The sequence below is a fragment of the Haliotis rubra genome, unplaced genomic scaffold, assembly GCF_003918875.1.
Source record: "Haliotis rubra isolate DU_JTF1 unplaced genomic scaffold, ASM391887v1 Scf118, whole genome shotgun sequence".
NCBI lineage: Eukaryota > Metazoa > Mollusca > Gastropoda > Lepetellida > Haliotidae > Haliotis > Haliotis rubra.
The window spans coordinates 2,109,786-2,122,960 of NW_025765092.1; the positions used below are offsets into that span (position 1 = coordinate 2,109,786).

The window sequence follows — 13,175 nt, forward strand, 5'->3', positions numbered from 1 at the left end:
CACACTGAATATGTCAATAGGTTTTTGCAGTTTGTCAATGATCTATCACAGGAGTTGCGAACAAACACAACTACACAAATAATTTGAAATAGTTCTAGAAGGTCATTCAACATGAAACACCGAGGTTACAGAAGAATCACACTGAACACTACTAAATTTTTAAATCAATAGGTTTTTGTAGTTGCCAATGATCCATCAAGGGACATGCTAACTGCAATGACACATTTGATTTGACATAGGGCTTAGAGGTCATTTCCAAATTGAAACACCGAGGTAACAGAAGAATCAGACTGAACATAACTAAATTGTTAAATCAATAAGCTCAATACATAACCAATCATTTGTGAAGAAACAGACGCTATTGAAAAGATGAAAAATCAGTCCTTAGAATTTCTGTTTTGTGCCCTTGCGTAATTTTAAATTATTGCTATTCTTGCGATTGGATTGTGAAAGAGACCCATGAATTCTCTATACTTTAGAACATGGTAGGAAGTCGCTCCTTCCAAAAACGTATCCAAACCAGTTAACACAAGTTAGTTTTATGTCAAGCATGCCTGTCAAGTGTTGTGAATCTTTCCAGCTACTACTCTAACAGACTGAATGAGTTTGGTTTTACGCCGCTTTTAGCAATATTCCAGCAACATCACGGCGGGGGACACCAGAAATGGGCTTCACACATTGTGACCATGTGGGGATTCGAACCCGGGTCTTCGGCGTGACGGGCCAACGCTTTAACCATTAGGCTACCCCACCGCCCCTACCATAACAGAGGTTGTTTAGCCTTAATTACGTCCAGTATCAAAAGAGACAAACCTTCGGCTGACATACGTGTTGGGAAATCATTTAACTTTCATGAAGTGACATGAAGTCGATAGTTTCGTTGGCTCCCCCCCCTCTCTCATACTACTGACTCCGACTTTGACGCTATTGTTTCCGGTGAATGCAGATGTTTCTAACTCAGATTTAGTAATATACATGCTATTTTTAAATAAAGATGTTTTTGAAATGAACATCGTGAGATAACAAACACAGGTCAAATCATCAGCTCCGATTGTTACGTTCCTCCAGCCTGAGAGGAATCAATTTCCATTAAATACGTAAAAGACAGTGATACAAATAACATGGATGATGAAACTTGTGATGACAAAAGGTGTTCTCGCAAAAGGGCAGAATTGTACTGTTCTACCAGTGACACCCGCCACTCATACAGTTTCATTAAAAAAGCAAGTCTTTGTTGGCACAGGCACACCAGTGCCATGTAAAAGTCTCAGCACTGTATATGACTGAACAGTTAACATCCATCGACACAGCCATGAATTTGTACAGCAAAATTCATCATCTCATTCTTCAGAGAAACGACTTCCTTTTAGGTGTGTATTGTGCTAGTAAATATCCGACTAACCTAAAACTGACCATGAACAAATTATACCACATCAGTCGAGGAAACGCCCCGGCTTCGTCTTTCTTTAATGAGTTGTACTGGTACCTAAGAAGCGGTTACCGCACCCACAGGAGGCTGAGTGCGTGAGTTTAGTTTTTCGCCACACTCAGCAACATTCCAGCTACATGGCGTCGGTCTTTAAATAATCGAGTCTGGACCAGACAATCCAGTGATCAACAGCATGAGCATCGATCTGTGCAGTTGAGATACGATGACATGTGTCAACCATGTCAGCGCGTCTGACCACCCGATCCCGTTAGTCGCCTCTTACCACAGTAGGCTGAAGAAGCAGACATACAATCTTCTGTTGCGTCGTTAAAAACGAACAGTTCTAAAAACATAGAAAATTGAAATGTTATTGAATGTTAGTATTGGGTGTATCGCTTGTACTTGCGACAGTCTTGTTTTCATTTTGGTGAATTTTTCGACGGATTATGATCATAAAGCCGTAAAACCTTCAATTATTATCAGAAACGTAGATAGCTCGTGTAAGGGATAGTGTATGGCACATGAATGAGTAATATATGCAAGTACTGCCAGTGTACGCCCTGTCACTGTTAGTGTCATGCTGAGAAGAAAAGGTCTTATCTATACGATACGTACTTTTTACACTTTACAAAGATTTAGGAAAGATTTAAAATTGTATTCCCAGCTAAACAACCTTGATCATTTCCATTTCGACTCAAAGCTGACTTCACTTGCATTTTATGCTACCTCTGCTGGCTATTGGTATTATCACACATGTTGCTGGGCGGATCTTTCTATGATATAGTGCACACGACTCACGACACGATTCACACGACAAATAAGAACTGTAAATTTTGGACAGGTGACAGGTGACTAGAATCAAATGATAATCGGATGAATTTGTAGTTCCGAAGTTTTTTTCTGCATTCATTGACAATTTAATTTCATTTCATTTCAGTCAGTGAGTATCGCGAAAAATACCACAAGGGACAAATTTTCTTAGTATATTGTTAAATTTAATCGCATCTTTCTCAATGAAACCAAGCTGTGTAATATAACGTCTTTGAGAAGCATTTAGAAGTTGGAGCTGTAAGGAAGGATAATGAATGTATGGATGAACAACTTCTATTTTACAGTGAGAGCTACGTTTCGGAATGGGTTTTAAGATTATAGGAAAAAGGGTCCTCGGTATCAAAATCCTTGGTAAAAAAGTCCTGATAAAAAGGTTCTTTTGTAGTAAGAAACCTATTTAGTTATCAATTTGACAAGATTGGCATCAAAGATTTATTTTTTTAAACATAAAGGAATCACATAAAATGACAGATTAAAGTCTTAAATTTATGTTTTCGGAGGACTTGTTTATTTATGCAAATTTTGGACATTTTCTGGGTACTTTTTTAACTAGGACCTTTTAACCGAACACAAGTTTTAACACCGCTTGATAAAGATGTTGGAACCTACACCGAAACGCCGGTGCCACTGTTAAATAGAAGTTGTTCATCCATATATTGTCATCCCTTTTTTATCTAATAGACATAGAGAATGTCACCTGAGTGTCTTTTCATATCAAATATATCACCACGAGTTGATGAAGTTACAAATATCCGAGGCTTGCCGAGTGTGAGATTATATCATCAAGTTGTTTGACGTCATAGCATTGTGTGTCATGTAAATGATGATGTCAGGGCATTACACAAAATCTACTGTTAAAACTATATCTCCTAGGGGATAACGTTGATCTCACACAAGCAATATCTCCTGTGGAACACAGTTTCACAGTTAAGTCTCTTAATACAAACGGTGATCCACTGTGAGTATCTAAATTCAATACAAGAGAGAAATCAGTACACGTAGGAAAGCTGGGAAGGTAAATGTGAGAGTGACTCAAATTTCGTTTGAGTAGGTTTGATATTCATGTATTTAATTATGTTTAAATATGTGTATTAAGTTTTATTCCTATCCTATGTTTACCATTTCTAATGTGACATCTCAGTAATGAAGTCACAGTTTGATCACCGTGTGTTCTCCTTCAGGCAACAACACCTTCGCAGATCCCGTTACGTAACTAACACATGTAGGGATTATTCACGCGAACAATGGACGGGTAAATGGACGGGTGACAAGTGGAAGATGTGTGACAACGCTGAGGGCGGTTAATTATGATTAAACAATTCAGGTGACACCTCGGTGTTGTCAAGTAAAAACCGACATTGATCATAGCTTCTGATAAAGCATTTTGAAAGATTTCTGGAGTGGACTTTATATCTTGTATTCAAATGCACTGTCCCCATTCAGCGCCACTGCAGCTGACGAGCAGTTAAGTATTGGTGTCGATTAATTAATCCAGACAGAATGAGGCCACCTCATCAGCGTTGTTTGACGCTTAGACCTCTTGATGCAAAGTCACATATCAGTCACGTTCTGTTTTAGGTTGTGTTTCCCTACCACTTCTGGGGAATTTACACAAGAATTCATTATGCAGCCCTAACGCCCCCTTCAGGTTGGTCAAATCGTCCCTCTTTCGATCAAATACTAACTGGCATATGCCAAATACGCATTATGTCTTAAGAGGCAGGAAAAATTTCCAAAGGATCGACAAGTTGGGTTTGGTAACGTAGGAATAAGCCAGGATGCTGGGTAAGTTTTAACAGGTTATTTGAAATAAGACTGGTAATCTTAAACAAAACTAGTATGCTAACTTAAACAACTGGAATAAATGTTCCATTTATGTTCTAGGAAAAACACTTTTACACGTTGCAATATATATATATATATTAAATTCAGGGCTACAGATAAGGGCCGTATCGGCGTATGTACGGATAAAAAATATACACGATACGGTAGGAAATAATTTAGAAAACGTAGCAGATGCGCACCACAGCAATTGTGTACGGTCTTAGAATCATTTACAGACATATTTATCTGAAAAAGTATTGTTTAATAGTTTATTGACCGTTTACACCAGAGTAGCAATGCTGTCATGCATATATGAAACGAAGCACAAGTTTAATGACACACCATTAAATTTCATTCAGTACTCTAAATGTACTCTTATTGTTTTCCAGTACTCATAATTTGAAAAAATAAGGAGTACGTACTCCTGATGTTGACAAATTATCTGGAGCCCTGTCATATATACACTGATATTCCTTTACAGATGAGACTGACAAGATTTAGACACGGTAATTGTAGACTAATGTCAGAAACGTACCATCTAAGATTATATCATCACTGTAGACCAACTGACAAAATGCACAGGGAATTCATGTTTTACTTGTACAGGAGAAAATATGTTGTTGTTGTTTTTATATCGAAAATGACAATGTAGTAAATGAAAAAACAAAAACACTCACGATACACAAACAATACATGATCTCTGTTCATACCTCACTCGAAAGCAACACATCAAGAGAAACGTTTAATAGAACCTAATGTGCTTAACTTTCAAGAATATTTTAAATGATATGTGTGTAGTGCTATATGCATACGTCTAAACCAATTACAACCTTCAGAACTTTCTACTACTATCTGTAAAACTCAGCGAATTGGAATCTGCATTTGTTATGTTTACATTTTGTGCTAATTGCCTCTATGTTAGATACATTTACTAAGCTTGAAACAAACATTGTAGGTCCACGCATGTTACTGAAAATATGAGTTCATACAGTAATGAAACCCGTGAAGATGTAGGTCAGCAACCCATACAAGAGGCGACTCACTTGGTTGATGTATTTCAAATGAACATATCGATGCTTCATTTTCTCAAGTGAATTTTAAACGTTTTAACGAATTCTCTCTAACTGGTTTTGTTATAAGAAACTGAAAGTGGCATTTGCTGTTGTGAGCCGTGTACTCATGTGTAGTGGTATCATATAGTATAAATGTGTACAAAGACAAAAAGTTAAATCGTGTTGTGTGAAGCTTGAACAATGATGCATTTGATATGTCATGTAAAATATTGTGAATTATAGAGAAAGATGTAATGATACACCACATGTATTGTGAATCATGTTATCCGATGCATATACACTAAACGCCAAAAGAGATGTTACCCTCCTACATTTACGAATTACTTAAAAACTATCAAAGATATGTTAGAAGGTATTAGTTTACAAGAAAGCTGAACAACACAGCTTTATGCAAATCACGAAAAATATTTCTCAAATTCATTCATATTTAGGTGAAATGCATCTTTTTCAGAAGAGTAAAATTGCCCTTTTTTCGTCCATGCCGAAATAAACCAATAAGAGTGATGTAGATGTCCAAAAGAAAGGTTGAAATATAAACCTTGTTTGAAACAAAGATAAACCATTTAAAGTCACCATTTTTCAACTATTAAAACAAGAAACAACAGTTGTAGAGTGTGTAAAATTGTCACATAATCATTCCTATGATTTCAGTCTTTTAACACATTTTCTGCTGATTTGCATTAGTGAAAACAAGTAAACCGTGTCTGTGATATTGTGAAAAAATGTTTGGAACATCTGAAATTATCTTTGTTAACATTTTTGCTTGCAAAATAACATTTTTTCCATTTTTTGTTTACACATAGCAATATCAATCGCCAAAGCATGTAGAATGATTATGTAGGGTATAAAGAGAGCCTAGAATGAATGATATGATACACAAGTACGAGAAATATGTCACGATTAACAGCTGAAGAGAGAGAAAGAGACATTGTAATGGTGCAGATAGGGTCGACATACAATGCCGTTGCCAAAGCCCTCGGATGCCATCGTATCACGGTTATAAGACTTATTCAGGGCTTCAGACAGACTGGGGTCACCGTAGACAGACCAGAAGTGGACGTCCACGCATCACAACGCCAGCTGAAGATAGGTACCCCCGTCATTAAGGAAGGAGGGTAACGTTTCTTTTTGTGTGTAGTGTATGTTTCATATGGTGTTATGTGAATCGTGCAAACATCACACTATCAATACTGGAGACATGACCATAGAAATCCATTATAAGAGTCCATTGAACAATTCCCATTACACACAAAAGTGTTTTTGATTCACAATCGAATTCAGATGATACGGTGTTTTCACAAAAATATGAGTGTAGCATGTCAGGTGGACATGATTCGTCACAGGCACAGGCAAAAGTCTGAATGCAGAGATTTAGATATGAAACAGGCACGATGGTCTTATCTCGAACTCATCTGAGTACACCAGTGGAAGAGAACTGACTGTTTTACCATGATTGTTAAATGATTATTGAACGAGTTTTCATATACTGGAAGTCTGTGTTAAAACGTCTTGGCCAAATTCGTTGCACCAGTTTTACTTACCCGAGCAGAAATTCCCAACCAAAACACACTTTACAGATTAGCAAGGAGGAGAGTACACTGACTGTCAGTGTGGGTGTATACGTCTTCCTGGAACGTCACATCCAACACAATCGTCACAAGTTTCACACAGAATTAAATGAAATATAGAATTACTTAAATTTTAAACTTTTACACTACACATGCTTGCAAATTTGATTCATTGAAAGTATTGGTATAACTATGGTCATCTGATCAGTGACAAATGACCCATGCATCAAGGAACGAAGCCTTTCCTTCAAAGTCTTTCCAACCAGCGACTTTCTTGGCAGACTCTCCATGCATCCATAATGCCTAGCAGTCGGTCTCACGGAAAGTAGTTGATACGATTTGAATTAAAACCATGAGAAGTCTCAAAGACGTAATTTATACTCAAATATTTTTGTTTGCTTAAAGCTTAAAACGTGTGGGGGCAGGAGTGGCTTATCCCCTGAAAGGCCTCAAGTCCCTGTGTAGAGCTGCGTCCCTGGGGGAGCTAGAGACCCAGTGATTGTGGGTAGGATTCCAGATTCCCCTTTCATATCTGGGTATGTCAGCATGTTACCCAAACCCTTGCGTGTGTGTTCATAGATAACAAGTCATGTACGTACGGGTAGTTTTCATTTTATTTTCACACAAATAATTATAAAAAAATAATATAAATTATCGTAACGGTAATCTCCGACATATGTCCCGTCTCAGTCCACTCTGAAGTCACCCTGAAAAATACACATGAACTGTCAGTTGCAGAATCTGATCATGACACCAACACCCTTAAACTTCTAAACGTTTCAGGTGTACATCTTTGCATCTCATTCTAGCATCTTAAGGTGTAATGATGGAACAATGTTCACAGACAGAGTTTCAGACCTGTATCACTACGAGTGACACGAGAACATTCTCAAACCCGGGTCTTCATAAGGCAACTCTTTTGTCAAAATGTTACCCTACTGTTGACTAAACGAGAACATAAGATTCAATTCGATAGCTAAAGATTCCCAGTACGCACGAACTCAAACCATCACAATACATTTATACAGCCATATGCCACTTCTGAATCGCGATCATCTACACTACTAATTCATGACGACAAAATTTAGTCATTAACATAACCACTTCAAAAGGAAGCGCAGTGGTTGAATTATGAGGATCTGAATCCAAAGCGATTATTCAGCGGTCTCCACTTTATACCTACTTTAGATCAAATCGTAAGCTTCCATTCTTGCAAGCGTGGCGAATCTGTTGTATATGTTCTGTGACCGGCGTCCTCCACGTCCTCCACGTCCTCCACGTTGACCACCACGTCCTCCATGTCGACCACCACGTCCTAACATGTACAAAGGGTATTCGAACTCGGGGAAGTCAGGCATTTCAATCTCGTAGCCATAACCATAGCGACTGTATGGAGATCTGTTCATGTAACCAGTCGTTCTGTATGCTCTAGCGGCAGCGACAGCGACGACAAGGAGGAGGAAGACGTGTTTCATTTGCATTGTCACAATCTTGAGACACGAGAGAGATAAAACGATATCAGATTCCAGAGATCTGGCACATAATATAATTCATACCATGGGAACGGATTTAGGTTCAAATGTATGTACAAAGACTCACAGTTGGATTGAACCTTACTGTAGCTTACAAAAGTTGGTATCCATAACGTTTTACCTTTGTCAATAGAAATAATAACATGAACCGAGATGCTAATCACCAAGAGCATTCACTAGATGCATTACAGGAGTTCAGGAATGAATCCTGGATCTATAAATGTATGTACAAAGACCCAAAGCAGAATTGCACTTACCTGGAGCTTAAACTTGCAAAGACGATATCTGTGTAGGGGATCAATCCTTTATATACATGTCTGTAGATGTGTGATATATATGAGATAATCAATCAAATCTGTTACACATGGACACTGCAAGTGCTGATAACAATAAATATAAGCGGTAGTGACGAGATCATTTATCAAAGCGTGTAACGAACATGCTGCTTCCATTGACTTTTGTTGGGATAATGTTGCAGAATATGACGTAACCTTGGTGCTCGGAAACATTATTACATATGTTACGGTTGATATCACATGGTAGAATGTAACTTTAATGCCGGCCACATTATTACACATGTTTAGATTGACATTACATGGTAGAATTATTACTTTTACATGTTGTTTGTAAATACCACAGCTTCTAGAGGCACAAACGTAGGTATACAGACAGCTGATGTTTACTTAAGTCACTTTGTATCAAGTAAAGCAATCAATAGATGTGTCATATAATTGTACACTTGGGACAGTTTATTGGATCGGCGATATGTTGGACACAGGGCTATGGCGTTGGTGTGAAATTGCGTGCTGACGTCGTAGGTCGTTGTTACTGATGTCACTGTCAATGTCTGTTCTACAGGCGATTATTTACAATCCATCATCATATAATTGGATTGCAGCGTTAAACAAGAAACAACGGTACAAGGATGTAGAATGTAATACCTGCGTTGGACCAAGAATGTAAAAACTGCAATATGCATGATTTCCATCCAGATCTTCTCACTTGAACAAAACGTAAGTGTATCGGCCTTATCTTATTGCAATTCTGTTAGTATGGCTGTCAGATTCTTCCTGTGTCTCCGCTCGCCCTGAATTTTAATTCTGCCGTGAAATAACAAAAAGGTTTTCTGATCTCAGTTTGCACCGCCGTTGTGGAAGTGCATGCCCTGTTGTGGGACAAACATACTCTTGCATGTGCATCCTTTACCATTTACAAAACACAATCGCCCTACTGCTCACAAGCTGCACATTGTACATTTGGAATAAAGAGTAGTGCAGCATATAACATGCTTTCATTTTGTTACACTGAAATAATGCGAGTGATGTATTGTAAATAATGTATCTAGAGGAAATAAACACATTCATTAATTCATTCATTCACTCATTCATTCATTCCCCATGGAATAGCAATACTATGATCTAATGGGAAGGATGCAGTTTGTGAGAAAGCTACAATGGAATCATAGATCATATCCGTATACATCATGTCGGTGCAAGTGTGTCCATTAGCCTAGTTAAGACCTAGTTTCTGCCCTTGCCGTTTTACGTCCACAATCTTAGATCCAGTGCCGCCCGTGTACAGGTGCGTCTCTTGTGATGAAAACGTAATATCTGATATTCTTATTTGGAAATGCTTGTCAAAGCTAAACCTTTCACTGCCATTGCAGACGACTTGGCCGACGAGATAAAGAAACGTATTGGGATTGCATCCTGACAAACAAACAAACAAACAAACTACAACAAGGAACCTCATGACTTGATCACTGAAAATGAATGCTAACACTATGTGTTGGCGAAAGATGGATGCATGTCCTAAACAGTATCTGTACATGTTACTTCGCCCACCTGTTGTGTTATGTAATTTAGCTCAAAGTATCGGGGGACAGATCGCAAACATTGTTCGAAATACACTCAGTACATGCACCAGATTGCTGTCGAGTCTGTGGGTATCTTCTAGTAGCAAGGGCTAATCATACGATGTTCACTAAGGTTTACTACTGCCTATGTGTAAGGAGGCGTGAACACCTCTCAGGGGCAGCAACACAAATACACACAAGTGTGTGTATGTATTTGTTTTGTTGCCTATGAGGTATGTGTGTTTGTGTGTTATTGTTTGTTTGTTAGTGTTTGTTTGTATCTGGTTCATCATGCTTCTTCGTGTTTTGGGATGGTATATAGTATGACCAGAAATTATTGAGAATTTTAGGAATATGTTTAATTGGATTTCTAGTATAAACAACCTTGACCAGCTATCAAGTGCTTGGTTTCATTCAAGAGAGACGACTCCGTTAATCCTTTTTCATTAGTTTGTGAAGAGTTATCTCCCTTTGTTTACTTGATAGCAGACGACATTTTCAGTGATCCTCTGTATGGATGATATAGAGAAGAGAAAGTTGATTTTAGAGTATTATAACAAGGACATCAGATCAGCTAAACTGATTTCAAGTAGAACAGGCATCCTTTTGTCCACTGTTTATCGTGTTTTGAAAAATATGGCAAATGGCATTGAGCAACAGGGAGGCGCAGGTAGGCCCAGAAAATTGACTGTCGGTGACAGGAGGCGGCTTGGTATTCTTGTTTCTAAATCAAACGAAGGAGTTTAGAAAACTTAAGGCTGGATATGATTGTTAGAGGAACTGTGGCTGTCTGTAAGGAGACAATTAGAACTGAGCTGCATGCAATGGGTTGGCAGAAAAGTCGAGGAATTCCATCACCGATCATGAAAGGTATATCGGATATATAACTTACACCTCACAGAATGAAAGGCGGGAAAGGTCTATCGGATATATAACTTACACCTCACCGAATGAAAGCCGGGAAGGGTCTATCGGATATATAACTTTCACCTCAGAGAATAAAGGGCGGAAAGGGTATATCGGATATATAACTTACACCTCACAGAATGAAAGCCGGGAAGGGTCTATCGGATATATAACTTACACCATACAGAATAAAGGGCGGAAAGGGTATATGGGTTATATAACTTACATCTCACCGAATGAAAGGCGGGAAGGGTATATTGGATATAAAACTACCCCCACAGAATGAAAGGTGGGAAGGGTATATCGGATATATAACTTACACCTCACAGAATGAAAGGCGGGAAAGGTCTATCGGATATATAACTTACACTTCACAGAATGAAGGCGTGAAGGGTCTGTCGGATATATAAGTTACACCTCACAGAATGAAAGTCGGGAAGGGTCTATTGGATATACAACTTACACCATACAGAATAAAAGGCGGGAAGGGTATATCGGATATATAACTTACACCACACAGAATGAAAGACGAGAAGGGTATATCGGAAAAAACAACCTAAGCCACACAGATGAAAGACGAGAAGGGTATATCGGATAAAAAAACTAATGCACACAGAATGAAAGACGAGAAGGGTATATCGGATAAAAAAACCTAAGCCACACAGAATGAAAGACGAGAAGGGTATATCGGATAAAAAAACCTAAGCCACACAGAATGAAAGACTATATCGCTAAGCACACAGAATGAAAGACGAGAAGGGTATATCGGATAAAAAACTAAGCCACACAGAATGAAAGACGAGAAGGGTATATCGGATATAAAAACTAAGCCACACAGAATGAAAGACGAGAAGGGTACCTAAGCCACACGGAATGAAAGACGAGAAGGGTATATCGGATAAAAAAACCTAAGCCACACAGAATGAAAGACGAGAAGGGTATATCGGATAACAAAAACGCCACACAGAATGAAAGACATGATGGGTATATCGGATAACAAAAACTAAGCCACACAGAATGAAAGACGAGAAGGGTATATTAGATAAAAAACTAAGCCACACAGAATGAAAGACGAGAAGGTATATCGGATAAAAAAACTAATGCACACAGAATGAAAGACGAGAAGGGTATATCGGATAAAAAAAACTAAGCCACACAGAATGAAAGACGAGAAGGGTATATCGGATAAAAAAAACTAAGCCACACAGAATGAAAGACGAGAAGGGTATATCGGATAAAAAAACTAAGCCACACAGAATGAAAGACGAGAAGGGTATATCGGATAAAAAAACTAAGCCACACAGAATGAAAGACGAGAAGGGTATATCGGATAACAAAAACTAAGCCACACAGAATGAAAGACGAGAAGGGTATATCGGATATAAAACTAAGCCACACAGAATGAAAGACGAGGGAGGTTGTACACCGGCTATGTTCTATTCATTCAGACTGAAAGGTGAGAGTGGGTGTGCATAGCATGTTTAATATATTACAAATCAGTGTGCGAACTAGTTTCCAAATGTTGTTACCCAGTCGGGCTGCCTATGCCTGAAATTTACTAGCCCACAAAATAATTCACTAGCCCGAAATTTGAATGTAGAAACTGAGCAAAAGAATTGCAAAAATAGATGAGAATAGGATGTTGTCGGCATGACATGGGTTTCATCATTAATCGGCTGATACGATGAATATTTTTGTCAGACCATAACATCGCATGATGCAAAAGTTAATTATAACTTAACAAGTCGGAGAGAGTGAAATATTTACAAAATGACCCCATGAATTGGGTGTGGGATGAGTGGGGGCGGGGAATAGAATGTTTTCTTTTGTTGTATTGGATATGCTGCATTATGCATGCATATGCAGGTCACATATATCTTCATAGCTGCTTAAAACCTGTAATATTTATCTGTGTTTAACACAACCTACCTACTCTCTCTCTCTCTCTGTGTCTGTGTGTGTGTGTGTGTGTGTGTGTGTGTGTGTGTGTGTGTGTGTGTGTGGTTTTAACTATCTTATTCACTTTTATATTTTATTTGTACCATCAAGTAATTAGTGTCCCGTAGGCCAACTGGCCGGGTGCTCTTTTTAATGCATCATAATATGTTTATACATTTTGTACCACAGCATGTGACACTTTGAGAAAATAATTTCTTC

General features: G+C 38.3%; 1 long non-coding RNA gene across 1 annotated transcript; it reads left to right on the forward strand.

The window, feature by feature from the left end:
* The first annotated feature begins 1,659 nt into the window (after positions 1-1,659).
* LOC124259419 lies at positions 1,660-12,639 on the forward strand. Its single transcript, XR_006893832.1, has 3 exons — positions 1,660-1,670; positions 1,811-1,816; positions 12,495-12,639. It is a non-coding gene; the product is annotated as an uncharacterized LOC124259419 (long non-coding RNA).
* Positions 12,640-13,175: the final 536 nt, after the last annotated feature.